The 27,164-nt window shown below is 41.5% G+C and overlaps 1 long non-coding RNA gene across 1 annotated transcript in view; it reads right to left on the bottom strand.

Moving 5' to 3' along the window:
- Window positions 1–688: 688 nt before the first annotated feature.
- Window positions 689–27,164, bottom strand: part of LOC118152799 (uncharacterized) — a 57,886-nt gene continuing 31,410 nt past the window's right edge. Inside the window, exons 2-3 of the long non-coding RNA XR_004741644.3 lie at window positions 5,766–5,919; window positions 689–3,358 (exon numbers count right to left, since the gene is read on the bottom strand). This is a non-coding gene — a long non-coding RNA (uncharacterized LOC118152799). The remainder of the gene's footprint in view (window positions 3,359–5,765; window positions 5,920–27,164) is intronic.

The raw sequence follows: 27,164 nt of genomic DNA, 5'->3' as shown, positions 1-27,164 counted from the left end.
AAGGTTTTTATATTTTATTTTCACATTGAAAATCAGTCATATTTGCTTCAGCCTCGAAGAGCATGTTTATGTAAATTAAATGAGCACTGTAAATTAAAGCTGCACTTGTTTTAAATGGGAACTAGGAAATGGGCTGAAAATATGGAGGACCACGCTCCGGCTGCCATTAGCTGAGGAAGTCAAAGCCATTGGAGGCATTTCTCATGGTGGCAGAAGATGCCAGCACCCATGTTGGTGGCATCTTATCCTCTCTGTGGCCCATGAAGACTTTTGTCAACAGCCTTCGCAATGAGCAACAGTCCTTCTCTCAAGAAGTTCACATTTGAGGCCAGGCACAGTGGCTCACACCTGTAATCCCAGATCTTTGGGAGGCCGAGGAGGGTGGATCATGAGGTCAGGAGTTCAAGACAAGCCTGGCCAAGATGGTGAAACTCTGTCTTTACTAAAAATACAAAAAATTACTCGGGTGCAGTGGCAGGCACGTGTAATCCTAGCTAGTCGGGAGGCTGAGGCAGGAGAATTGCTTGAACCCAGGAGGTAGAAGTTGCAGTGAGCCGAGATGGCACCACTACACTCCAGCCTGGGTGATAGAGCAAGATTCCATCTCAAAAAATAAGTTCACATTCTAGAGGGAAAAAATTGGAGAAAGATATATATATATATATATATATATATATGTATCATGTGTATATATTATATATATATATATATAAAATGAGCTCCCATCAGCTAGTGGTGACCATTATTAAGAAGAAAAACAAAAACAAAGTACAATAAGCAGACAGAAAGTGATGGTAGAGATTGCTTTTATATAGTGATAGGTAGGGGCCACTCTGACAAGGGGGCCTTTGAGCTGAGACTGAATAAAGTGAGGTGGCCAGATGGATATCCGGGGGAAAAGTACCCCAGCGGAGGGACCTACAGTGCAAATGCCCTGTCGTAGGATTGCACCTGACTTCTTCAGGCCACCCCTAGAAAGTGAATGTGTGCGATCAACATGAACGCGGAGGAAATGAGGTCAGGCAATGAAGGAGGTGGATTTCATAGGGTCTTGCAGACCTTGAGAAGGGCTTGGTGCTTTCTTCTGAATTAGGTAAGAAACCATTGTAAGAGTTTGCACAGAAGGACAGCATAATCTGATCTCAGTTGTAGAATTATTACAGACTGGCTGGGGTGTCGCAAATAGATTGAAGGGTGCCGAGAGGGAGATATTTGGGGGTAGGCGAAAGGTGACGGTAACCTGGGTAAAGTTAGCAGTAGTAGTGGGGTTGGAGAGCATGCTTGGACTCAGAATTTGCTTGGTGTTGGACATGAGGTGGGAGGAAAAAGCAGTTAAGGATGATTCCAGGAGTTTTAGCCTGAAAAACTCTAGAAATAATGCTAGCTATCTTTAATCAGAATGTGAAAGTCTAAGGGGAAGAAGGCTTATGGAGCAAGATCAGAACTTCAGTTATGGACATGTTGATTTCAGATGCATATTAAACATCCCGTGGAGATACTGAGTAGGCAGCTGATCACGCAGGTTTGGATCACAGGAAGACATCTGGACCAGGGATTTGACATTGGGAGTGTTCATCTTATAAGTTCATTGGACTAAGTGAAATCAGTGAGGCACTAAGCATTAATATTAAATAGATAAGAGAGAAATTCTGAGGACTTCTTCTGAAGGATCCTGGAGACTTGAAGCATCAAGAGCTAAAGGAGAGCGTGTTTAAAAAAAAAAAAAGAAGAACCCTAGTAGGAGTAGCCTGTGAGAGTACTAACCTGAAAGCACAATGAATAAAGTGTGTCAAAGAGGAAAGAGTGGTCAACTGTGCCTAATGCTTTTGACACATAGAGGAAATTGAATGTAGGGGTCGACTAAGAATTGAAGACTAGCATTGTCAATGTGGAGGTTATTGATAGGTGAACAATTAGTTTATTTTCTAAACTGGGACACTTTTAAGAGTAAAAGAGGATATGTATTACTAATCTATTTCTGTATAAAAAATTACCCCCAAAGCTCAGCGCTGTGTTAACACAGCAAACATTTATTATCTCCTACAGTGTAGGTGGGTATAGAATTTGGAAGTGGCCTTGCAGAACCATTCTGGCTCAGCACCTCTCATGAGATGGCAGTCATATATTGGCTGGGACTGCAGTCATCTAAAGGCTTCACTGGGGCTGTGAGATCTGTTTCCAAGGCGACTCAGTCGCATGGTTGAAAGTTAGTGCTAGCTGTTGGCAAGGGCTTCAGTGCCTCCCCACATGGGCCTCCCACAGACAGCTTGAGTATTCTAACAACATGGCAACGTCTTCCCCCAGGTCAGGCAACTGAGAGAGCAAGGCTGAAGTGGTTACTCATGTCAGCCCTACTCAGTCTGGAAGGGGTCCCAGAAGAATGTGAGCAATTGGAGGCTAGGATAATTAATTGAGAGCCATCTTCAAGGAGGACTACAGCAGGGTGTTATCCATAGTTGTGCTCAGGTAACACATACACACTGGGACCATCTCAGGCAAACTGAGGTGCATGGTCACCCTAATCTTTGGTGACTTTGGGTAGAACAGTTTCAGGGGAGTGTAGTAATAGATATGAGAACCACATCAATGAAATCCAAGCCCAGCTCTATTGCTCAATCACTCAATTTAAAAATGAGCTTATTTCTCATTTCTTTCCACTAGACCTGAAGCTGGTAGAATGGAGAATATGATGGATGCTTATTTTGCCATTAACTTGGAGTCCAAGAATAAAGCCAACAGAGAGTTAAGCAGAGGTGAGATGGAAATTTAGATTAGATTTAATTAGATTTATTATCTAATAACATTGTTTTAGTACTTGTATCCAGTCAAACTAAAGCTCACATTAACTGTAACAGTCATCACATTCTCTCCCAACCCCCTTTAAAAATTTTAAGTTAGACTTTTTAAAAAATTTACAACCAAAGTAATTCAAATTAATAGCTCCATTATTTAAGTAGATTCTTATTGAACACAATCTACTGATCTCCCAGATACACTTGGCATGTCTGAGTGCAGGGTCAACATAGTTTAAACTCCATCTGGTCTCCCTGGTACACTAAGAAGGCTGTTAGGGTCATCTCCTTTAAGTTAAAGTTCTTAACTTTAACTTGCACTAGCATCTTAGGTGGATTTCATATGTAAGAGTATATATTGACATTGAGCTGATATCAGTATTTGAGCAACCATAAAAGTCAATCTTCAAGATGGACAATGACACAGGTACTTCTTTAGAAATATCTTTACTCTGAAACATTGAGGGATCTTCCTTAAATCATTCCAGTAGCAAAAGCCTTGCCCTGAAAACTGTTGCCAGAAGAGTAGCTGGACCACCCATCTGGAACCAAATCGAAGTTCATCTCTATAAAGGAAAAGAAAAGATCTGTAAATTGCATGCTAGTTGCTTTCTTTTATGTTACCTTCTAGCCACCCTTCAACTTCTTGTTTCCTTTAGTCATCCAACAAGAACAGAACTAGATGTTCATACAGCCTCTCAGGATTTATTCTACATCTATTTTGAATGGAAAAGTGTTTAAAACTCTGTAGGTTTCAGGGACATAGAAGAGAGGCTAGAGGTGAATAGAAAAAGACAGCAGTGGCTGTAGCTGGCCTATGGAGCTCTCTCCTGCTGGAGGTTATCCCACACTGAGGACTGGGGACTTGCAGCCATCTGGAGGTTACTGTAGATCAGTGCGTCTTGGGAATGCACATGCAGAGGCATAGGACTGAGCTGTGCATGTAGAAAATTGAATGTGTCCATTGATCCGCTAAGCCTAAATAAACTCTCATTCTTGTTAGCACAGCAATTAGTCCTCGTGGTCACTGGAGCATTGAAACAAGGCAGTTTGGCCCGCTTGTCTTGTTTTCCTCTGTTCTCAACATGAAACACATCCAGATTGGGACAGAAAAAATCCTCCTTAATTTTCAATCACCACCCGCTTGAATTAAAAAGCAGACTGAGAAGAAGGAACAGCATGGAGGTGACATTTAATCTCAAGATCTACCCACTGCTGTTGTTCAATGTTAGCTTGGTGCTTTCAAAGAACACAGCATGTCCTGGACATCCACATTTTTTATACATCATCTCACTTAATCCTCACAAGTGAGATTTATATAGCAGCCTCTCTTGCAGAGGCACAGTTCACACAGAGTACATGTATGTGTATGTGGTAGAAACACTGGGATGGGAAAAATCTGCTAATGGATTGAACCTAGAGGAAAGAACCAGCAGAGCCAAGTCGTATTCCCAGATCCACCACAAGATCATTTGTGCCTCAGTTTCCCTTAAAACACAATTGACAACATTGAGGTAAGCAGATGACATGTGTTACCATGTTTGATGTAGAACTCTGAGCTTTCCATGGAAAAGTGTTTAAAATGCATGGTATGACAGCAGTTGAGTAGTCCCTTCACACTCAGGCCTACCCAGCGGGGGTGTGGAGAATAATGTGAATTGAGCCCACTGCTGTCTCTGTGCAGTTCAATGTTCCCAGATGGCATATTCAATTAGAGTTTATTTTAACATCTTAAATGAAACTTATTGAGAAATGATATTCTACACTCAACAAAGGGAAAAAGCATATCAACATCATATAGACATGTGATTTCTAAAATGGTGTTACTCTTCCATATCTCATGGCATAGAACCTGCCATAACTCTCCCAGTCACACTTAGAGAAAAAGACAGGGTCATGTCCTCTTTTGAGTGTCAGCTTCTCCCACTTAAGCAGGGTGTCTCAGCCAGCCTTGGCACTATTGATATTTGGAGCTGAACAAATTTTCAATGGGGCAGGGTGGCTGTCTTGTGCATTGAAGGAATGTTTAGCAGCACCCCTGGCCTGCATCTGCCAGATGCCTGTACAACCTCCACCTCCCCACCTCACCCCCAGTAATGTCTCCAAGGATTGCCAACTGTCTCCTAGGAGTGAAATCACCTCTGGTTGAGAACCACCACCTTACAAAATGCATAGTAACTGAACTACATCGCTTGTTTGAATTAGGAGCTCTAGAGGGCTCAGTGATCATTCACGCAATCATCCATTTTACAGATGGAGGCACTGAAGCCAAAGAAATGTGGTGCCTTCTTTTAGGTAACACAGTTAAGTGGCATATCTGTCATTAGAAACCCTACTGACTACTCCCTGACTACCTTATCTAAGTCTTATGAACAGCAAAAAAAAAAAAAAAGAAAAGGAAAGGAAAGGAAAACAAATTCTATTATCATCTACCTGATCAGCACAGTCTATTTGAAGAAAGCCCACTGAATCTAAACGGGTTAGACCTAGATTTAGTGGGTTAAAACTGAAATTACTTTTTCACCACCCCAGTAAGTAGGTACAGCTGTAGTTCTGGAATAGTCAATAGAATGTTTGGCAAATTGAAAGAAATGGCAAAAACGGCAATTACTTTTGCACCAACCCAATATTACAGGTGTAATCCAAGCTCCTTTGATGTCATCCTGATTTAGGCAAAATAACCCTCTATCAATTTTTTACCTCCTTCTCCTTAGCTCCACTTTTGTATCCCCTCTAGTCCTTGGAGAAGCTGTGCTGTATCTAGAACACACAATCACTGAGTAGGTTGTAAGGTCGAACATCTTCAAATCCTCTAATGAGCTCCATAGCCTTACACAAGCCAACACATTGCTGAATGTCATGAGGGAAGTCGGTTGGTCTCTATCACTGTGCTTCCTTCTTCAGCTCACTTGATTTTCCTTTCTCTGCCCTTAGAGTCATCCATCCCCTTCCATGTACAAAATTCTCATTCACCTTCAACCAAAAAATCCTAGAATGGCCCCTGCTGTCAGAAGATCCATGCCCTCCAAATCTGAACGGATCATAGACATTTTAGCTGAAGATTCCTTTCTTCTTTAAGTATGTCCACCAAATTCTTGACCTTGCCCAAGAATCAACAGGTAATGTCCTGAAAAAAAGGAAAGAGAGAGACAAAGAAAGAGACAGAAAGGGAGATAGAAAGAGAGATAAAAAAGAAGAAAGAAAGAAAGAAAGGGAGGGAGGGAGGAAGAGAAGAGGGAGGAAGGAAGATTGTTGAGTGCACAAATGTGGTGACATAGATAGAACTGACACGCAGGGTATTTATTCAGGACATTTCGGGATATAAGATGTGACTATCAAGTAATGAATGGATTTTCACTTCAGACTTACAGAACCAGGTCTCATTACTCTGTGGGAACCAGAGATTTCAGATACTATCCTTGGGCTTGAAATTACCTCTTCTTATCCTCTAAAACACAGGTCAGTTATTTGCAAAAATCTTCTCCGATTCTATCTCAGTTGGATATAAATGCTTTCAGACTAAGGCCTGATCATAACACATCGATTGTCCTTAGCAGAGTCTATTTTTCTGAGTTGCAATTAGACGCTCTCCAGGAGCAAACAGTGAAACATGCACAGGGTATCCTGCTGTAATTACTCCAAATTTACAACAACATTTAAAAAGAATTTTATATAAATAATGATACTGCATAGAATTTCAGAATAATCAATTCTCATAGATGATTTTAATTGTGCTGTCAAATAAATAGCAATTATTTTTTTCTTTTGACTTAACAAATTCTATTTTCAGTGTTGGTGATGATGACTTCTCAGATACCATGGAGAAATGTTTACCACACCTGGCACACAGATGCTTACACACCATTTTTCAAAAGTAGGTACCTAGATTTCCCTTGTCCCACTTCCATGCCCTGCTGAGAATGATGTTTCCTGCGCTTCACCCCATCCTCACATTCCATTGACCATCCCACTTACACCTCTGGGCTTACAGATCTTGGGAAGCTGCTACAGGAGGGCTGGGCTATGGGAAAGCATGAGTCCCATCCTCAAGGATCTTACAGTCTGGTGAGGACCAAAGGCAGGTAACTCAGTAATAACAATACACAGTAAAAAGTGGGCAGGAACCCCCAGGGAAGGCTGCTAATCCCATCTTGGTAATTGCCCTCGCTGAAGAGAAACCTTCACAGGGAAAAAACATCCAAGTCAAAATTTAAAGGTGAGTGGTTCAATCAAGGTGAGGTGGAGGGAAAGTGTCCCATGTAGAAGTATGAGGAACAGAGAATGTCAAGAAACCTCTCAGAACATCACATCCCTTCTGATGCAACACGTTCCATATATCAGCAACTGGCTTAAATGGTTTGTTCTTAGACATGCCTTTTGGACAACATGATATCAGGGCAAGGAGAAAGTCCCCTGAACTTTCCAAGACATCTCCCTGTCTATTCAGTATTGCCTGTAATTAACTGAGATCACAGATATGCCTTCCTATAGTTAGAAATGCCTCTGGAGAGTTCATGTCTTTCTACACCAAAGAATATAAATGGTGATGTTAGCGCTCTAGTTTCCCAAAGACAATGATTCTTAAACATTAAAGGGCATAGAAATTACCTGGGTAGGCTATTTAAAAACCGGGTTTGGATATTTATACGACCATATACATAGCAGCATTATTCACAATCATCAGAAGGTAAAAACAACCCAAATATCAATTGATAGATGAATGGATAAGCAAAATGTGGTCTATCCATAAAATGGAATATTATTCCATCTTAAAAAGGAAGGATATCTTGTCAGATACTACAACATGGCTAAAACTTGAGGACATGATGCTCAGTGAAATAAGCCAACCACAAAAGGACAAATGCCTACAGGAAGTACTGAGTAGTCAAATTCATAAAGACAAAAAGTAGAATGGTGGGTGCCAGGGCCTGGGGAGAGAGGAATGCAGGGTTGCTGTTTAATGGGCATAGCATTTCCGTTTGGGAAAATGGAAAAGTCCTGGAGATGCAGTGATGGCTGCACCACCATGTGAACCTGCTTAATGCCTCTGAACTGTACACTTAAAAATGATCAAGATGTGATAAATGTTAGGACATTTACCACAATAAAAAACAATACTGAAAAAGAAAAAAATAAGCATGTTCCTGGGGTCTGCTGCCAGACAGTCCAATTCAATAGGTATATGTTAAGGAGGTACCAGAGAGGTACATTTCTTTAATTTCAACTTGAAGAAATTAAAAAAAAATGATACAGGATGTGAATGGAAAAATCTCCAGTAAAATATATAGCATAAATAAAAATCAATCACAATTTTTGGAAATGAAGGATACACTAGCAGAAATGCAAAAGGCACTGGAAAGTCTCAGCTATAGAATTGAACAAGTAGGAGAAAGAAATTCAGAGCTTGAAGAAAAGCCTTTTGAATTTACTCAATTCAACAAAGACAAAGAAAAAAGAATTGTAAGAAATGAACAAAGCATCCAGGAAGTTTGGAATTTTGTAAAATGGCCACATCTAAGAATAGTTGGTGTTCTTGAGGAAGAGGAAAAATCTAAAAGTTTGTAAAACATATTTGAGAGAATAATTGAAGAAAATTTCCCCAGCCTTGCTAGACATCTAGACATCCAAATAGAAAAAGCTCAAAGAATACCCAAGAAATTCATCACGAAAAGATCATCATTATGGCACATAGTCCTCGGGTTATCTAAAGTCAAGATGAAGGAAAGAATCTTAAAAGCTGTGAGGCAAAAGCATCAGTAACCTATAAAGGAAAACCTATCAGATTAATGGCAGATTTCTTTGCAAAAATTCTACAAGCTAGAAGCTATGGGGTCCCTATCTAGCCTCCTTAAACAAAACAATTATCAGCCAAGAATTTTGTATTCAGTGAAACTAAGCTTCATAAATAAAGGAAAGATACAGTCTTTTTCAGACAATCAAACGCTGAGAGAATTCACCACTAGGAAGCCACCATTAGAACAACTGCTAAAAGGAGCTCTAAATCCTGAAACAAATCCTTGAAATAGAATCTCCTTAAAACATAATATAATGGGACCTATAAAACAATAACACAACGGAAAAAGAAAGCAAGGTATTCAGGCAACCACTGGCATGATGAACAGAATAGTACCTCGTATCTCAATGCTAGTGCTGAACATTAATGACCTAAATGCCCCACTTAAAAGATACAGAAAAGCAGAATGAATAATAATTTGCCAGCCAAGTATCTGCTGTCTTTGAGAGTCACCAGACATGTAAGGACTCACATAAACTTAAGGCAAAGGGGTAGGAAAAGATATTCTATGCAAATGGACACCAAAAATGAGCAGGAGTAGCTACTCTTACATCAGACAAAACAACAGCAGTTAAAAACGACAAAGAGGGACATTATATAATGATAAAGGGACTAGTCCAACAGGAAAGTATCACAGTCCTAAATATATATGCAGCTAACACTGGAGCTCTTAATTTATAAAAAATAATCACTACTAGATCCAAGGAATGAGATAGACAGCAACACAATAATAGTGGGGGACCTTGATTACTCCACTGACAGCACTAGACAGGTCATCAAGACAGAAAGTCAACAAAGAAACAATGGACTTAAACTATATCCTAAAACAAATAACAGATATCTATAGAACATTCTATTCAACAACTGCAGCATGTACATTCTATTCATTAGCACAAGGAAATTCTCCAAAATAGACCATATGATAAACCACAAAACAAGTCTCAACAAATTTAAGAAAACTGAAATTATGTCAAATACTCTCTCAGACCACAGGGGAATGAAATTGAAAATCAACTCCAAAAGGAACCCTCAAAACCATGCAAGTACATGGAAACAAAATAAGCTGCTTCTGAATAATCACTGGGTCAACAATGAAATCAAGATGGAAATGTCAAAATTCTTTGAACTGACCAATAATAATGACACAACCTACCAAAGCCTCTGGAATACAGCAAAAGCAGTGTTAAGAAGAAACTTCCCAGCATCAAATTCTACATCAAAAAGCCTGAAAGAGCACAAAGAGATCATCTAAGGTCACGCCTCAAGGAACTAGAGAAATAAGAACAAACCAGACCCAAACCCAGAAAAAAAAATAACCAAGACCAGAGCAGAACTAAATGAAATTGAAACAAACAAACAAAATACAAAAGATAAATCCTCAAAAAATACTTTTGCAGGCCCCCCCCCCGCGCCCCCCCCCAACACATCTTGAAGACACTCTCTTGGGAGAAGGAGCCAGAACGCCTGGAAGCACTGTGCAGCCAGGAGTGAAGACGAAGATGGAAGTGGAGTAGACTGAGTTGGTAGAAGGGGTGCCAAACACTATGTCACAACTGTGATCCACAGAGTGGTGCCATTTCTCCCCTTCAGTTCCCAAACAGAATCTATATAGGACGTCACCTTTGCATAGTGCATCACTTCAGCAGGCTCTGAACTGCAAAGCATGTAACTACGGTTTCTGTGGACAAGCAAGCACCCAAAATAGATTTATGTGTCTGAGAAAGTAAACAATCTCTCCTTTGCAGACCCAAATGTTGACACGGAGTATACTAAAATCATGAGCATATACTCTGGTTCCTCTTCAGATGGTATAAATCTTTTGCCTTTTACTAAAACCATAAACATCATTGTTCTAAAGACTGCATCCACTGTCAGGTGATCACTCAGATTAAGTCATAAGCCTGCATATTTCTGAGAAAGTCAGATGCAACACTTTGTAATGTGTACAACTCAAACAAATACATTGTTTAACTTGGGCAAGTAAGGAGTAGCTAATTTAATAAATGAGAAATTCTGTGAAGTTTAAGGTTTTTAACATGCAATAGGCATGAATTATACAATAACAGGATTCATTCTTTTTTGTTTGTTTTTTTCAAGACAGAGTCTCTCACTCTGTCATCCAGTTCGGAGTGCAGTAGTACAATCTCAGCTCCCTGCAACCTCTACCTCCTGGGCTTAAGCAATTCTCCTGCCTCAGCCCCTGGAGTAGCTGGGATCATAGGCGTGCATCACCATGCCCAGCTAATTTTTGTATTTTTAGTAGAGACGGGGTTTCACCATGTTGGCCAGGCTGGTCTCGAACTCCTAACCTCAAGTGATCCACTTGCCTTGGCCTCCCAAAGTTCTCAGATTACAGGTGTGAGCCACAGAACCCGGCCAGGATTCATTCTTATTTACTCATTTACTTAACTAACATTTACTGAACTCCTGTAATATGCCAGGAGTTATTCTAGATGCTGAACAAAACAGGCAAGAAGACCTGGGCCCTTGTGGAATGGAAATAGCTGAAGATCAGGCAAATTACACTCTGGCTTCCTTTCTACCACATCACAGATTTTTGGAGTTTAGAAAGACTGAATTGCCCTTTGCAGAACTTCAGTGAAAATGCTGGTTTTTCCTAAGAGCAGGTATATGGAGTAAAATCCTAGGCTGTGTCTCTTAGACTCTGCCTGCCAAAGCTTGGCATGTCTCTCTTTTTCCCTCCCTCCTTCCCTCTTTCTCTCCTTTCGCCTTTCCTTCCTCCTTCCCTGTCATCCTTCCTCCCTTCCTTTTCCTCTCTCTCTTTCTCTCTTTTTTCTCTTACCTGCCTCTTTCTTTGTTTTCCCCCAATCACACCTAAACTGTTATACTGGTTCTGTTCTGGAGTACAACCTTTGACAAAGCAAAGCAAAACAAAAACACCCAAGGGTTATTTATTTATTTATTTATTGAGATGGAGTTTTGCTCTTTTTGCCCAAGCTGAAGTGCAGTGGTGTGATCTCGGCTTACTGCAACCTCTGCCTCCCGGGTTCAAGCAATTCTCCTGCCTCAGCCTTCCAAGTAGCTGGGATTATAGATGCCTGCCACCACACCTGGCTAATTTTTCTGTTTTTAGTAGAGACAGGGTTTCACCATGTTGGCCAGGCTGGTCTTGGACTCCTAACCTCAGGTGGTCCACCCGTCTCGGTCTTCCAAAGTGTTGGGACTGCAGGAGTGAGCCACTGTTCCTGGCCTCAAGAGTCTTTAAAATGAAGTAAAAAAATATTGGAATTTGTTAAATTGGTGGCCTTCCTTGTGTTCCTATAAGCAAACAGAAAGTACTTCTCCCCAGTGCACTACCATACTACTATTTGATCATATTTTATTTATCATTGACTCTCCAAGTCTAACCAGGGTGACCAACTCAACCTGGTTTTAACACTAACTCTTCAATCTCCCGGAAGCCAAGACAGTTAGTCATCCTTCCTCTAACACAATAGTACCTAGCAGATTCTTCATACACATTTTCTATATGAATAAAGAAATAACCTCATAAAAATATTCAATATTCATCCACACACTTCATTGACTCAATTTTCTCTAAGATGTTTTCTCATGTAAAAACAGAAAAAAAGAGACTTTCATGCACAAGGCTATTTCCAATTATAACCATTAAAAATCAGATGTTTTAGGTTTGAACATTAAAATATTTAAAATCCACATATAAACTCAGTCAGTATGCAATATGTTTATTTTAGTATTCTTAGTGAAAAATGTCAGAGTATTTATTCTTGTTATACTCTGTAACTTTCATTCTGCCAAATGTAGGTGGGGTGAGCAAATAGATTTTTGAAAATAGATTTTGAAAACCAGATTTTAAAAAAATCTGATGGCTTCAGGGCAGTCATAAACCTGGGATTATGGCTTTCTGCAAGGCCGAAGTAATGAGGCATGAATAAATGTTGCTGATCTCACTTCCTCCCTCTGTAAATGACCAACAAGAGCCACGTTGTACATGGAACGCCACTGACTCACAGGCAGAGGAACCCAAACAACTTCATTTGTGCTTCACAGTTAAGGCAGTCCCTGTTGCGTGACCTCAGGCTTAATAAGTCATCACAGGTCCAGAGACGATTCTTCCTGCAGACACACTTCCCAGCCCAGCTCATCATGAGACGCTGGCCCGGGCACAGTCTCTCCCACTTGAAGCTTTATTAGCCACTATCCTTCGTGACTTCAAGGTGATATCTCAACACGAAGTAAAAGCTGCTCATTTTCCACTGCTTCTCACTAACATGCAAATCTATTTCCCTTATAAAACAGGAATCACAGGTGTAAATGCCACCCACACAGCTATTTCATTCCAGGGGCCACCCCACCAAAAAGAGAGTATCTTATCCATGGCATATGCTTTTCTGTAGTTTAAACCAAGTTTAAGTAAGAATGGGTCACAGTTTTATTTTCCTTCCTCCCTCTCCTCCCATCCCTCTTTCCTTCCTTCCTTCCTTCTTTTTCTTTTCGTCCTTTCTTTCAATCTCCCAAACTCATGAGACTGCAGAAAAAACTTATAACATAAAATGTAAATCAAAAGTCTGCCAGACTAACGTTCCTTAGAAAACAGTGCATGAGATACTGCTGTGAACAGATCATTAATCGAATGGAGATTAATGATCTACTGTGTCCTCCTCATTTCAGAAGAATGTTCTGGACCTATGTTCTCACCTTTACTTCTTAATGGAGAGTTGCATGGGGGAAGTGCATCAGTTCCAGGCCCAGCTTGGTCACTAAATCACTGCTGGGTCTCATCTCTTCAACTCTACAATGGGAGTTTGGAATGAGATATTCTTCAATGTCCCTTCAGTTTGAAACACATTCTACATTAATTGGTACACACATGCATGTGCATACACACTTACTCTAATGTAACCACATATAAAAGTATGAGCGAAATTGTGTCCCTCATTCCCCAAAACACTTGCTTGTTGAAGTTCCAACCCCCAGTACCTCAGAATGTGACTTTATTTGGAGATAGGGCCTTAAATGGGTGATTAAGTTAAAACGAGGCCATTAGAGTAGGACTCTAATGGAATATGACTGATGTCTTTTTAAGAGGAGGAAGAGAAGTCAGGGGTGCCTATGAAGAGAGAGAAGGACATTTTAGGACACAGAGAGAGGACACCATCTGCAAGTCAAGGAGAGAGGCCTTGGAAAAAACCCACCCAGCCAACACCTTGACCTTGGTCTCCAAGCTTCCAAAACTATGAGAAATACATTTATGTTATTTAAGCTGTGCAATCTGGTATTTTGTGTATTCCAAGGAAGATCCGCACTGATGCTCTGATCCCAACTGTGTGTGCAACATGGCAGAAATGGAAGGTTTGTCTAGAAGACCCAGACTTGGATCCAAATGGTGCAGTTGGAATAACTTCCTTCAGATACCAAGATAATCCATATCAATGTCACCTAGAGCTGTCCTTTAACTACAACCACATGGCATGTCTTTACTTTCTTGAAATTTGCAGTAGAACAAGGCTCATGCTGGAGAAGGCACGGCTAACTTGGACTTCTCCCCTTAGCTAAGATTCATGAAGATACAGAAAGTTCTACAAGTATTTGCCAAGCACTCATCATGCACTGGGACTGATGCAAGACACAAGATAAATAAAGCTGGGGCCTCCTGCCCCTGGAGAACTTACAAGTGAAGGATGATGGACACATATAAGCAGCTCGACTGTAAGCCAGATGGTGTTTTGCTCAAGAAACTAAATGCTATGCAAGTCGTATCTGTGAAGAACTATATTTTTGTTACAAATAAAAGGAGTCCTAGGGAAAAATGACCTAAACAAGTAAGGACTTTATTTTTCTTCTACAACTAGAATTCCAGAAGTTCATGGTTGCTGGTGTTGCTTCAAGGCTTCAGAGATGTTTGGGTCAAGGTTTTGCAACAACTGTTTTCCCCAAGCCTGATTAAGATGTAATTGACAAATAAAAATGGTGTAGATTGACATTGTGGTATCTCCACATATGCATACGTAGTGAAATGATGAAATCCAGGTGATCAACATCTCCATCACCTCCACACTTGTTTTTATGTGGTGAGAACATTTAAGATCTGCAACAATCTTGATGGTCCCTTGTGGTTTCAAAGTGGCTACTCTGGCCACTGTGTCTATTAGGGAGATTAAAGAAAAAATAAAGGAAAGAAAAAAAGAGCAAAAGGCAGACTAATGCCAGCTGCATCTGCAGTCCATTTTAGAGACTTTCTCCTTGAATCCCACCCACCCACTTCCATTAACATCTCACTGGCCAGAACAGTGCTCCATGACCTCTGGGCCTAGAGAGAGGCTGAGAAATGCACTTTTTTCACCTAGACACTTTGCTGCTCATCCTTCCAACAAGAGTGAGAAGGAGAAGTAGAGGGAGAATACACTGGGGGTAGGCAGTACAAACAAAGAGCGAGGAGAGGTGCGTTCACCTGCCGTGGCCCATTCCGTGTGGTTAGAGGATGTGGGGTGTGAGCTGGATCCACAGGCAGACAGTGTGGAAAAAGCAATCTATGCAGAGGCATCATCACCACAAAGACAGAAGGTTCAAGACTATAGATAACATAAGAACCACCGACGCTAGGGCCTAGCGTGTATGGGCAGTGAGAGAAAGTCCCTGAAGATCAGTTAGAACATGCAGATGGGGGCTAACTGGTGAGTTTACTAGTTTTCTAGGGCTGCCATAATAAAAACCACAGCCCGGGCGGCTTAAATACCACATTTATTTCCTCACAGTTCTGCAGGCCGGAAGTCCAGAGTCAAGGTGTCAGCAGGGTTGCTTTCTCCTGAGGCCTATCCCTTGGCTTGCACAAGGCTGTCAGCACCACGTCCTCACATGGTCACTCCTCTGTGTGCACACATCTCTCTGCATGTCCAAGTTTCCTCTTCTTATAAAGATACCAGTGACATTGGATCAGGGTCCACCCTAATGGCCTCAGTGTACTTAACCACCTCTCTAAAAGTCCTCTCTTCAAATATGGTTGCATTCTGAGGCATTAGGGTTAGGCCTGCAACAAAGGAATCTGGGGGTGGGAGGGCAAGACTCAGATAGAATTCAACCTGTGACAGAGAGAATCTTAAAATCTAGGCCAAGGAGTTTGTGTTTTGCTCTGTATGCAAGAGGAAGACATCAGACGTTTTGAACAGGGAGAAACATTATTAGAGTGATTATTTTTTAGCAGGCTCGTCCTTTGTCTCCATTTCATAGCACGCATTAGCAGCATGGAAACCCAAGCGTAACCATTGCTTTAGTATAGGCAAATGATGATCTGAATTAGGATAGTAGCAATAGAAATGCAAATAGGAAATGGAGTAGGAGATAAATTCAAGAGACACTGTGGGGGTAGAATGACCAGGATTTGCTGACTAATTTGATATAGAGGTGCAGGTGAGGGAGGAGCTGGAGGCAATCCTGAGGTTCTCGAGGACCCGCAATGGAGTGGGCGGGGGCAGCATTCACTGACATAGAGTGAAGTGGAGGAGGCCAATTCAGTTTAGAACATGACCACGCTTGTAAGATGTGCATATGGAGTGATCACAAAAGAAGCTGGAAATGTGGGTCCAGAGCTTGGGCATCACCAAGAGCCTTATTTTAAACAACAGGCTGGCCTAAGCAAGCTTTTGAGTAGGATAATTTGTCCCTGATGTCTTTCCACCGCCTGTCATGTTCTCTCTGCAATCCTTGGGTCCTAGGCCCACATGCTCCCAAATTGCACCCCCTCCTCCTCCTGAATGCAAATGCCCCTGCACTCTGTCGGGCTCCATAGGTTCTGAGTCACGGAGAAGGAAGAGAGAATGATATCTCCCAAAGGAAAGCCTGGTGCCTTCCAGGCAGTGTCACGAAGAAGAAAGGAATCTCAGTCCATGGCTGGGAGGTATTTTCACAGTGGGTGCCTTTTCCTGCTGCTCCTGAAATCACACAATGCCTCTCAGCCTTCTCAGAGGATTTTGAACCCAGAAATCAGACTTTGACCGTCTGCTTTTGGCTCCTTCTGAGAAAAAGGCCTTAAACCTTCAGATTTGTATTTGAATGTGAAGAATGCATATCATGGATTTATATGTGTCAAATGGGTTTGGTTTATACTTGTCAACTTCATGTTCCTGGAGCAGTAGATTGCCAAGCAGCCCTGTGCCCTGGGAAAAGATCATAAATGCAACCGTGCCTCTAACAACATTTAATCTGAGTTCTCTCTGTTTGCAGCTGAAGAGCTGCAATGGTTTTCTTACAGGATTAGGTGTGGGTCAATATCTGTCAAATTTTAGGTGGCACTAAAACTCCATAAGGAAATGGATACCTTTCTGTTTCAAGTATGCTAAGCCCTGGTCTTTGGTGAAGAAATATATACATTCTCACCCAAATACAAATTCTCTGTTTCCCAGGCATCTTTTCTGGGCTCTATTTCCTTTGGATAGTGTGGCATGGATCAGTCCATTGGCTGTCCCCCAATTCTGGGATCTGTCATTGCAGCAGGAAGGCCAGCCTGAAGCCTCTTTGAGTTTTCTCATCATTCGCACCCTGCCTCGAGAATATAGGTGGTGGCATTTGTGGATGCACCTGTGGGACACAGTCACCTGTATTCTCCTGTTGGTGCCCGCAAGGGATGGGCTTACTCGAGATCTGTTGTCCCTGTGCAGGCACTAGCTCTGAACTTGGGCAGAGAGACACAGAGAGGGAGGGAGAGAAGAAACAGTGAAAGAGAACAAGGCCTGTGTCAGCTGAGGGAGACTCAGTATAATTGGTTGTTGCTGCCCAGGGCCTCTTTGGCCTTCACTCTCTGGGAGGAAAAGGCATTATGCACCCCTCAGGTGCACAGGGCAACCCAGATGCAACCCTGAGGACTATGAAGAAGGAGACAGAGGTAGCCCTGCACCTCTTGCTTTTTCTCTCACAAACTGCATTTCTGACATTCTTCACCCCACAGCCAGTGGGAGTGACGGCTTCTTTTATCACTTGCGGTCTGACCTGCTGGCTGAGCACCAGAACTTGCAAGCTCATTTCTTTTCAGCTGTGGGTTGTTCGCAGTGAAATGATACCAACTGCCCGCTGAATTTCGGGTGATCATCGGCCACTGGGCCTTCAGGATGCTTCCCCTAGCCAGCCAGCTCAGGGTCTCAGTCCCCTTTTTGCTGATTTCAAATAATGTTTCAGCAGCTTGGAATCATTGCTTTCCCCCTTTCTGTTCAGGTTTGGGTGAGGCATTTATGAGTAGACAGCCTGACCCCTATTAGTTAGAATAAGAAATCCTAGGGCTGTCAAACTCAGATTTGATGCTGAATTAATCATCAAGTTTTTGCTTTTTTTATGGATAACATGATTCTGGAAAAAAAGATCAGTGCATTCTCAATCTCTGCTCTGTCCAATACAGTCACAATTAGCCTCGTGTGGTAATTTAAATTTGAATTAAAATTACTTAAAATTGAAATTCGATTCTTCAGTCATACTGGCCACATTTCAAGTAGTCAACGGCCACATGTGGCTAGCAGCTACCATGTTGAACAAGCAGATGTAGAACATTTTCATCTTCACAGAAAGTTCTATTAAACAGCACTGATCCCACATTTTCGTTTCTGACCTTTGACTATGAAATGCACTGCTTCTTGGTCCTATGACCCTTATACCAAACACTTGGATTTCGTCTGATAACAACAGATCACTGGTAGCAGAATATGTCTAATGTTCATTACTGTTACATGACTCTTATCATGATGATTTATAATCATAGAATACCTGCCAGGTTTTTAACTGATTTCCTTCCTTATTATTTCACGGATATAATTTGCTAGTGTGAATTAACAGCATTTATGGAATTTCCAAGGTTACCCTGCTTCTCCATCAGCTTCCCCATTCCTGACATTGATTCATTCATTTATTCTTCATGCATTCCCTAGATGCTTCTGGAAGGTGGGCTCCCTGCGCTTAGATGGGGGTGACATTTGTGAATGCACCTGTGGGACACAGTCGCTTATATTGTCGTGTGACGTACAGACACTGTAGCATTATATTTCAGAGCTGGGGCTCTGGTGTCCACTGTGCAGCTCTATCACTTTCTATCTCTGCCCCTCATTTTCTCATCTGAAAATAAGGATAATCACATATGGAGCTCTCGAGGTTAGGAAGATTAAATGAGCTAAAACATGCACAGTTCTTACACAGAAGATGTTGTCTACTAGATAGTCTAACATGTTATTTTAATAATCAACCTGTTCAGTTTCATTATTGTTGATACAGGACGATATGTTAGGTCCAATTCTTTTCTGGCCAATCACTCTACAAAAGAAATGAGGATCCAGGACGGGAATTGTGGTTAGCATGAATTCGTAGCTTCTTGCCAGAACAATCATTTCAACAGTTCCTGCAGCGTGGTGAAATTTCCTGTCCTTTGTTTTGCTGCTTTCTCTCCGTGGATAAAAACTATGAGTAAGCTGAATAGTAGTAGCAAGCAAGCAAATAAGAAATTAGATTCTGAAAATGCTTTTTCTTCTTTTAAGAAGAACAGAGTCTGTTTTTAGTTCCTGAAAAAGAGCTGGGTTGTTGTTGTTGTTCTTTGTTTGTTTGGGTTTTTTTGTTTTCTGTTTGTTGGTTTTTTAAAGAGCAAAGCCTGTTCTAGAATACCCACCTAGCGTGAAGAGGATTGAGTCTACCTGGCCCCCACTATCTCATTCACATCTTTTCTGAGTGGCTTCATTGGAACAAGAATAAAATCCATAATGAAAAATAACACCATCTTTGTCCCCTCCGAACACTTTGAATTTAGTAGAAATTGAAAGAATTCCTAGCACTTAAAGAATTAGATTATTTCTGGAGCCTATACCGTCTATGGCAGGAAGTCAGTGTGAACAGAATGAGTTTACATTTAGGAAATACTTCGGGGCATCAAGGTTACCTTCATTTTTACAGTCTGGCTTCTCCTCCACCTTTCTTGGTGAAATGACTCTTTCTGTGACTTTCCCAGGAAGCTCACTGTTCATTAGACCTGTTTAGCACTGCAACCCCCCTTAATCGTTCTTGAAAATTTATTTCCAGTATTCACTGCTTTGTTTCTGGGCCTGTTAGAAGTGTCCTGTTAGAATGTTAGAAAGCATTGAAGAGGCTTTCCTATTGAAATTTGAGAGTGTCTCAGAAAAAGACCTTGATAGCATGATATTTGCATTTTTGGATACTGTGAAGCTGAGAAAGTTACCTACAGTGATAACTTACACAATAAGAAATCAGTACTAAACACTGGGGTCTATTGGGGGGAAAAGGGGAGGGCCAGTGGGAGGGGGAGGTGGGGAGGGATAGCCTGGGGAGAAATGCCAAATCTGGGTGAAGGGGAGAAGAAAAGCAAAGCACACTGCCATGTGTGTACCTACGCAACTGTCTTGCATGCTCTGCTCATGTACCCCAAAACCTATAATCCAATAAAAAATTAAAAAAAAAAAAAAAAAAAGAAATCAGTAGATTGGAACAATGGATCAATGCAAAATCTTCATCTTTGGTGTCTCTAAAACAATATCCAGATTGAGGACAGGGGAATAAAGAACTAGGTTACAAGCAATATAACATGTCTTTTGTTTTTTTGATAATAGCCACTCTGAGAGGCATGAGGTGATATCTTATGGTTTTGATTGACATTTCTCTGATGATTAGTTGATTAGTGAATTAAGGTTTTTTGGTTGTTTTTTTTGGTTTTTTTGAGGCAGAGTCTTGCTCTGTTGCCTAGGCTAGAGTGCAGTGGCACAATCTCTTAGCTCACTACAACCTCTGCTTCCCAGGTTTAAGCAATTCTCCTGCCTCAGCCTCCTGAGGAGCTGGGATTATAGGCGTCTGCCACCACATCCAGCTACATTTTGTATTTTTAGTAGAGATGGAGTTTTGCAAATTTGGCCAGGCTAGTCTCAAACTCCTGACCTCAGGTGATCCACCAGCTTTGGCCCCCAAAGTGCTGGGATTATAGGCATGAGCCATATAATCATATAGCCATATAGCTGTTGGTATTCCTATGTCTTCTTTGGAGAAATGCCTATTCAAGCCCTTGGCCCGCTTTTTAATCAAATTGTTCATTTTTCTTTTTTTACCATTGTGTTGTAGGAGTTCCTTATGTATTTTGAATATTAACTGCTTTTCAGACATGTGACTTGCAAATATTTTCTTACATTTTGTAGGTTGCCTTTTCACTCTGTTGACTGTTTTCTTTGCTGTGCAAAAGTTTTTAGTTTGATGTAGTCCCACTTACTTATTTTTGTTTCTGTTGCCTGTGGTTTTGGTGTTATATCCATGAAATCAATGCCAAGATCAATGTCATAAAGCTTTTCTTCTGCTTTTTTTTTTCCTTGGAGCTTTACAGTTTGGGGTCATACATTTAAGTCATTGATCCATTTTGAGTTGATTTTTGTGTATGGCATAAGGGTCCAATTTCATTCTTTCAAATATGGATGTTCAGTTTTCCCAACACCATTTGTTGAAGAGACAAAAGACAAGTGTTGGCGAGGATGTGAAAAAATTGGAATCCTTGCACACTGCTAGCGAGAATGCAAAATGGTGCAGCTGCTATAGAAAACAGTATGAAGGTTCCTCAAAAAATTAAAAATAGAGCCACCATATGATCCAGCAATCCCACTTCTGGGTATTTATCTAAAAAAAAATGGAACTCAGGATCTTGAAGAGATAATAGCATTGCAGCACTATTCACAATAGCCAAGATGTGGAAACAACCTAAATGTCTACCAAGAGAAGAATAGATAAAGAAAGTGTGATATTTACATACAATAGAATACTATTGCTTTTCAAAAGAAGGAAATTCTGAAATGTGTAACATGGATGAAACTTGAGGGTATTTTGCTAAGTGAAATAAGTCAAACACAGAATGACAAATACTGCATGATCTCACTTACGTGAGATATTTAAAACTGGTCACAGAGGTTGGGCATGGTGACTCATGCCCATAATCCCAGCACTTTGGGAGGCTGAGGATGGCAGATCACGAGGTCAGGGGTTCAAGACCAGCCTGGCCAAAATGGTGAACTCCGTCTCGTAACGTACAAAAAATAAGCTGGGCATGGTGGCGCCTGTATTCCCGGCTACTTGGGAGGCTGAGGCAGGAGAATTGCTTCAAACTGAGAAGCAGAGGTTGCAGTGAGCTGAGATCATGCTACTGCACTCTAGCCTGGGCAACAAGAGCAAAACTTCATCTCAAAAAATAATGGTCACAGAATCGAAGAGTGAAATGGTGGTTGCCAGGGGCCAAGGGAAAGCAGAAGTAGAGTTACTAATCAATTGGCATAAAATTTCAGTCAAGCAAGATGAATAAGTTCTAGAAAACTTACAGTACAGCATTGTACCTATAGCCAACAAAATAACATGTTATACACGTAAAAATGTAAGAGGGTAGATTTTATGTTAAGTGTTCTTATCACAATAAAATAAAAGAGAACAATGTAAGATGTTGTAAGTTTAATAAGGAAAATTATATCAATGAAGTTGGGACATGTTAAGAGGAATTTGGACTGTAAAACAAAGGAGTCCAACTCTTCTCATTGATTAAAGAGATAATGATCGATTTAATGGCCATATAGCACCTGGTGGAGTGTATGGAGGCACATGCTATGTGAGCAATACCAGGCAGTCATCTTTCTTTCTGTGATGGCCAGACCAGAGTCAGAGCTTGTTGAACTCTTCTGGAGTGCGTACTTTAAGATGGGCATTGACACAGACTGCTCCAGGAGGGGAATGGCTCATAACAAGGAGATGGATATCCACGTTGTGCTGTGTGTGGATGCAGTTAATTAAGGGCAGGGGGAGCGCATGGTGTCAGTCCTCACGTCTCCAGGGGTTGTCACAAGGCATTTTGATTTAGTACCTCCCCAGAATAGGAAACACTGTTGTCCACCCTGGAGGGGCCATCCCGGAGCTGGGCTACCACTGCACTGTAATGTTAAGGTGGAAATGAGTAGATTCTCTCCATGTCTCAGATGTCCTGAATTTTTCAGTAAGTTTTGACTATATGTTCGATGAGGGCAGGAAGTATGACTGTCTTTTGCACCCCTAATTCCTATATCTAACAATGCACCTGGCACATCATAAGCACTCAAATAATGATATGTGGAGTTGAATTGAAGGTTCTTTCTCTCCGTAAAGGTAGTGTGTTCCCCATGGCTGAGCACTGGCCCGTCTGAGCATCTCTCTCCCTGTCTTCTCTCTGATATCTCATTCACTCCCATGATTTCAACCCTCACTTCTCTATGGAGTCCTGAGTCCATGCTTCTTGCTAGACCCTTATTTTACAAATCCCTGCTGAATTGTTTTCAACTGGAAATTATATTGTCTGTTATTTGCAGAATTGCTAAGCTCAAATCCTCCTGGTACCCACAAGATAGGCCTTCCCTCTCATTTCCCTGCTTCAGTACTAATACACACATTTCTGCAGCCATCTATTTCTCAATGTCAGCACATCAGCAAACACTCAAGGTTCTGAAGAAGGCATGCAGAGTAGAGTTTGTGATTGGTCAAAATGAGACTGACAAAAGCTGATCACAGAGGCATGTGCCTGGGGTAGCAGCCATCACAAGTGAGGGAGAGGCCCATTTTGGTCCAATATAAATTTCTATGTCTAATTAATAAGTAAATTCATAATTATCACCTTTTCCTCATCAACAACAAAGAAATGAAAGAATGCAAGATAGTTCTATTCGATGTGGGCATGCTTCCTCCAGTATTTTTTTTTTTTTTTTTTTTGAGACAGAGTTTTACTCCGTTGCCCAGGCTGGAATACAGTGACGTGATCTCAGCTCACTGCAACCTCCACCTCTTGGGTTCAAGTGATTCTCCTGCCTCAGCCTCTCAAGTTGCTGGAATTACAGGCGCACACCACCAAGCCTGGCTAATTTTTGTATTTTCAGTAGAGATGGGGTTTCACCATATTGGTCAGGCTGGTCTCGAACTCCTGACCTCATGATCTGCCCACCTCGGCCTCCCAAAGTGCTGGGATTGCAGGCATGAGCCACAGCGCCCGGCCATTAAGACATTCTTAAACCCCTGTTTAGCTATCCTTGTTGGAGACTTTAGCTTGTTGCCTAAATAGAGGAGACGCTTAATATACATTCGTTGAATGAATAGAGATAAATCTATTTTCAGGGAATAACACAACATCAGAAATCTAATCCTATTTCTCTTTTCTGGCAGAGAAAGCTATTAAGCACTTGAAATGTGACTAGTCTGAACTGAGATGTGCTCTAAGTATAAAGCAGCACTGGATTTCAGTCCTAGGATATAAAATATTTTATTAATAATTTTATATTGAATATTGGTTAAATGTTGAGACAATCATATTTTGGGTGTATTGAGTTAAATAAAATACATTATTAAAGTTAATTTCACCTGTTTCTTTTTACTTTTTAAATGTGACTTGTGGAGATTTTAAAATTATATACCCAGCTTATATGATATTTCTATTGGACAATGTTGTTGCAGACCCTTCTGTGGATGATAATGAACTCCTATTTATATCTTGGCAATGAAGAGGAGTTCTTTGTTCTATAGGGTGCCCATTCCTTTTTATGATAACAGCCTAATTGAAAGAATATTAAGTGAAATTAGTTTTTCTATCATTTCCATACTTTGATTCCAGGCAAATGCCCCTTGTAATTTCATCTGTCAAATAAGGCAGCTAAGCTAGGTGACCTTGAGGCCCTCTCCCTGTTCAACCATCCAGGAATCCTCAATTCCTGCCCTCCTCCTCCTTCCACCCGACAACCCTCCAAACCCTTTCAGGCAGCCCTCAGATCTCTTCTTAGCTTCTGCCAGCTTTCCTCAGCTCCTCAGCACCTCTGAGAGCTTTGCAAATCATCCCTTCACAGCATCATCATAAAATATCTCACTGGAGCCAGTTTGAGGGGGAGGCAGCTTTTGCAGCTCCCAAAAGGGCAGATGCCACTCCCTGCCACCATGTCTCCATGGCCCCTCCCATACTTGGAGAGTGAGGGCTCCAGGGAGGCTGGCTCCTACTTCACTGCAGAGAAAACGTGCTGTCCGTGAGAGAAACAGATATACTGAGGCTTCAGAGAATGTAAAACAAGCATCATCTCACAAAACAGAGAGGAAACCAGGTCTGGGATTTGTTGCTGAGCCCTGGATAAAGAAGCCAGAGGAGCACAAACATTTTTCTTAGAGTGGGGAGTCCTTGGCGCCCCCTCCCTGCAGAGTGAGTTCCATCTGAAGACTCTCCTTGGCTGGTCATGCCATTCTGCCTTCCTTCCAAGCAAGGACATGATATCACTCTCTAGAACCCAGATTCCATAAGGTTCCAGAAAGAGTTTAGGTTTCATTTTAGTCATCAAGGTCCTCCGGCCCCACACACTGTTAGCTGGGTGGCCTCTCTTGGCAGAATAACTTCAAAGGGTATTTCCCACCTAAAAGACCAAATATGTTTTCATAGTGACACCCTCATAGCTTCATTCTTCAATTCCTAAAGGCATTTTTTCAAAGTCTTTTGAGGATCTTAAAGAGAGAGATATTTAATGTATGTATATGTGTATGTGTGTATATATATATATCATACTATATATATATATATAGTATGATAATGTTAAAATAATCAGACTGTAAGCCCTTGCCAGTGCACCCTCAATTATCACTCAGCTCAGTGATACTGCATCTGTGTCAGGCTATATATAAGACAATGATCTACTCCTGGTGTATTTTGTTTCCACAAATTTCCAAATTTTTCAACTGCTTAAGAATAATCGCAACACCCGAAGGCCAGTTGTTTGCAAATCATTCCCCTTGGCATAGACTGTCTACCGTCTAATCCAGGATCTGTATTCGACGCAACTCTCCTGATGTCCTCGACACCCAGAATTCACCAATACGTGTTTTTGAAATTCAGAAGAATTAATACATGAGGCTGAGCTTCTCTAGTCCTGTTTTAATCAGGGATAAAATTCAGCAATGCCCACACATAGCAGCTACTGCACTTGGGGAACTTGAGAAGTGAAGACCACAGGCGACTGAAATACTGTAAATGTGTACTGTGTTCACGACGGTATGGACAAGACTCACATCAGTACCTTGGCACCGTCAGAGATAGTTTAGCTGTTTATAGCTCAGGCTCATTTTGGTTGGTCAGAAGAGACTCCAACCTAGCTGTTGGGAGCAGTGGGACAGTTGATAAGCCCTGGAGGATTTGTCAACACCTGTGGGGCCAACAGAAGCAACAAACTGAAACTTTTCCAATGAGGATGAAAGCCACACAACCCTGTCACTGTACTTTTAACCTGACCCTCTGACCTCTTAGATGCTGAATCCATCCCTGCCTTCCTGTTCCTTCCACTGCTGTCCTCCTCACCAAGTCCTCCACGCTTGCCTCCCACCAACTTTCCCAGCTCCTGATGGCCTAGCAGCCACCCAGACCCAGTATAGCATACGTTTTCCTCAGGGAACTCTACAGAAGCCTTGAGCTTCTTGACAAACTTTTGCTCCAGTTGGAGGTAGGTCATGTGGTACAGAGAAGGGTCCTTGGAGTGAAGGATGAGGGTTTGAATTGTAGACCCACCTATCAGAACCGTGGGAACGTGGGCAAATCACGCAACATCCTCATCAGTAAACTGAAGATGATATTTGTCTCAAAGAGGATCGCATAAGATGATAGTGCAAAAAGAGTGTGTAAGCCACCACAAGTCTTACCCCAATGTGAGGATCTCAGCTAAGCCCTGTGCAGACTGAAGCTCACACCTTTGCAGCATCCTGTTTCAGTTCTGCAAATCACCCAATGACTGAGAGGTTATCAAAACTGGCAAACTCCTATTGCCCATGCAAGACATCCACGGGGCTTCCTGCAGACATCCCTTGAGTTTTTCCGAGTAACTCCTACTTATTTTTCCCTCTCCTTTCTCCTAGATTCAAGCCAGTGTCTGATGCTCCTTTTGGCTTGCTAATGACACCCAGAGCATGCCTCCATTCAAGCACAGGTGTGGCACGGATTTTCTGATCTGTTTTCCTCTGCAAGTCCCGTCATGGTTGAGACCATATCTTTCACAGCTAGGTGAAAGATACTTTTCACATGGTAGGCCCTCGATAAATATTTCTTGAACAAATGAATGAATGAATGAAATTCTCACTCATCTGTAAAATGTGCCTTCTCTGCTTTCTCTGAGCGGCCTGTCAACACAGTATGACCACAATAACTCTATTTTCTCAGTGGAATTGCACATCCTCATGGTACCCGCTGTCCTGGCAATGTCTACTATATTACAAGATGCAGGGAAGGAATTGCAGGCACCACTGGCTTCCCTCACATACTTCGTTGTTACAGTACTCCTTTATTACATGTTTGGGTTTTGTGTTTAGAGATGCAGTCACATGGCAGAACCAAATCTGTAAGTATATAGGTAACATGGTAACCAAAAGAATCCATTTTTGACCAGCTGGAGTGTCTAAGACCTCCCTGGATGTAATATAATGTAGTTATTAAATGTCCAGGCTTTGGAGTCCAATAGACATGCTCAAATCTCAGTTCATAAGCCATGTGATCTTGGGCAATTTCCTTAACTTCGTTGCCTCATTTTTCTCATCTTTATAAGCTTTGTGCTCCTCACATACTT

Source organism: Callithrix jacchus, chromosome 4, assembly GCF_049354715.1.
Source record: "Callithrix jacchus isolate 240 chromosome 4, calJac240_pri, whole genome shotgun sequence".
Lineage (NCBI taxonomy): Eukaryota > Metazoa > Chordata > Mammalia > Primates > Cebidae > Callithrix > Callithrix jacchus.
Note: the sequence above shows the minus strand (reverse complement) of the source record. Positions and strands in the feature narration are given on the sequence as shown.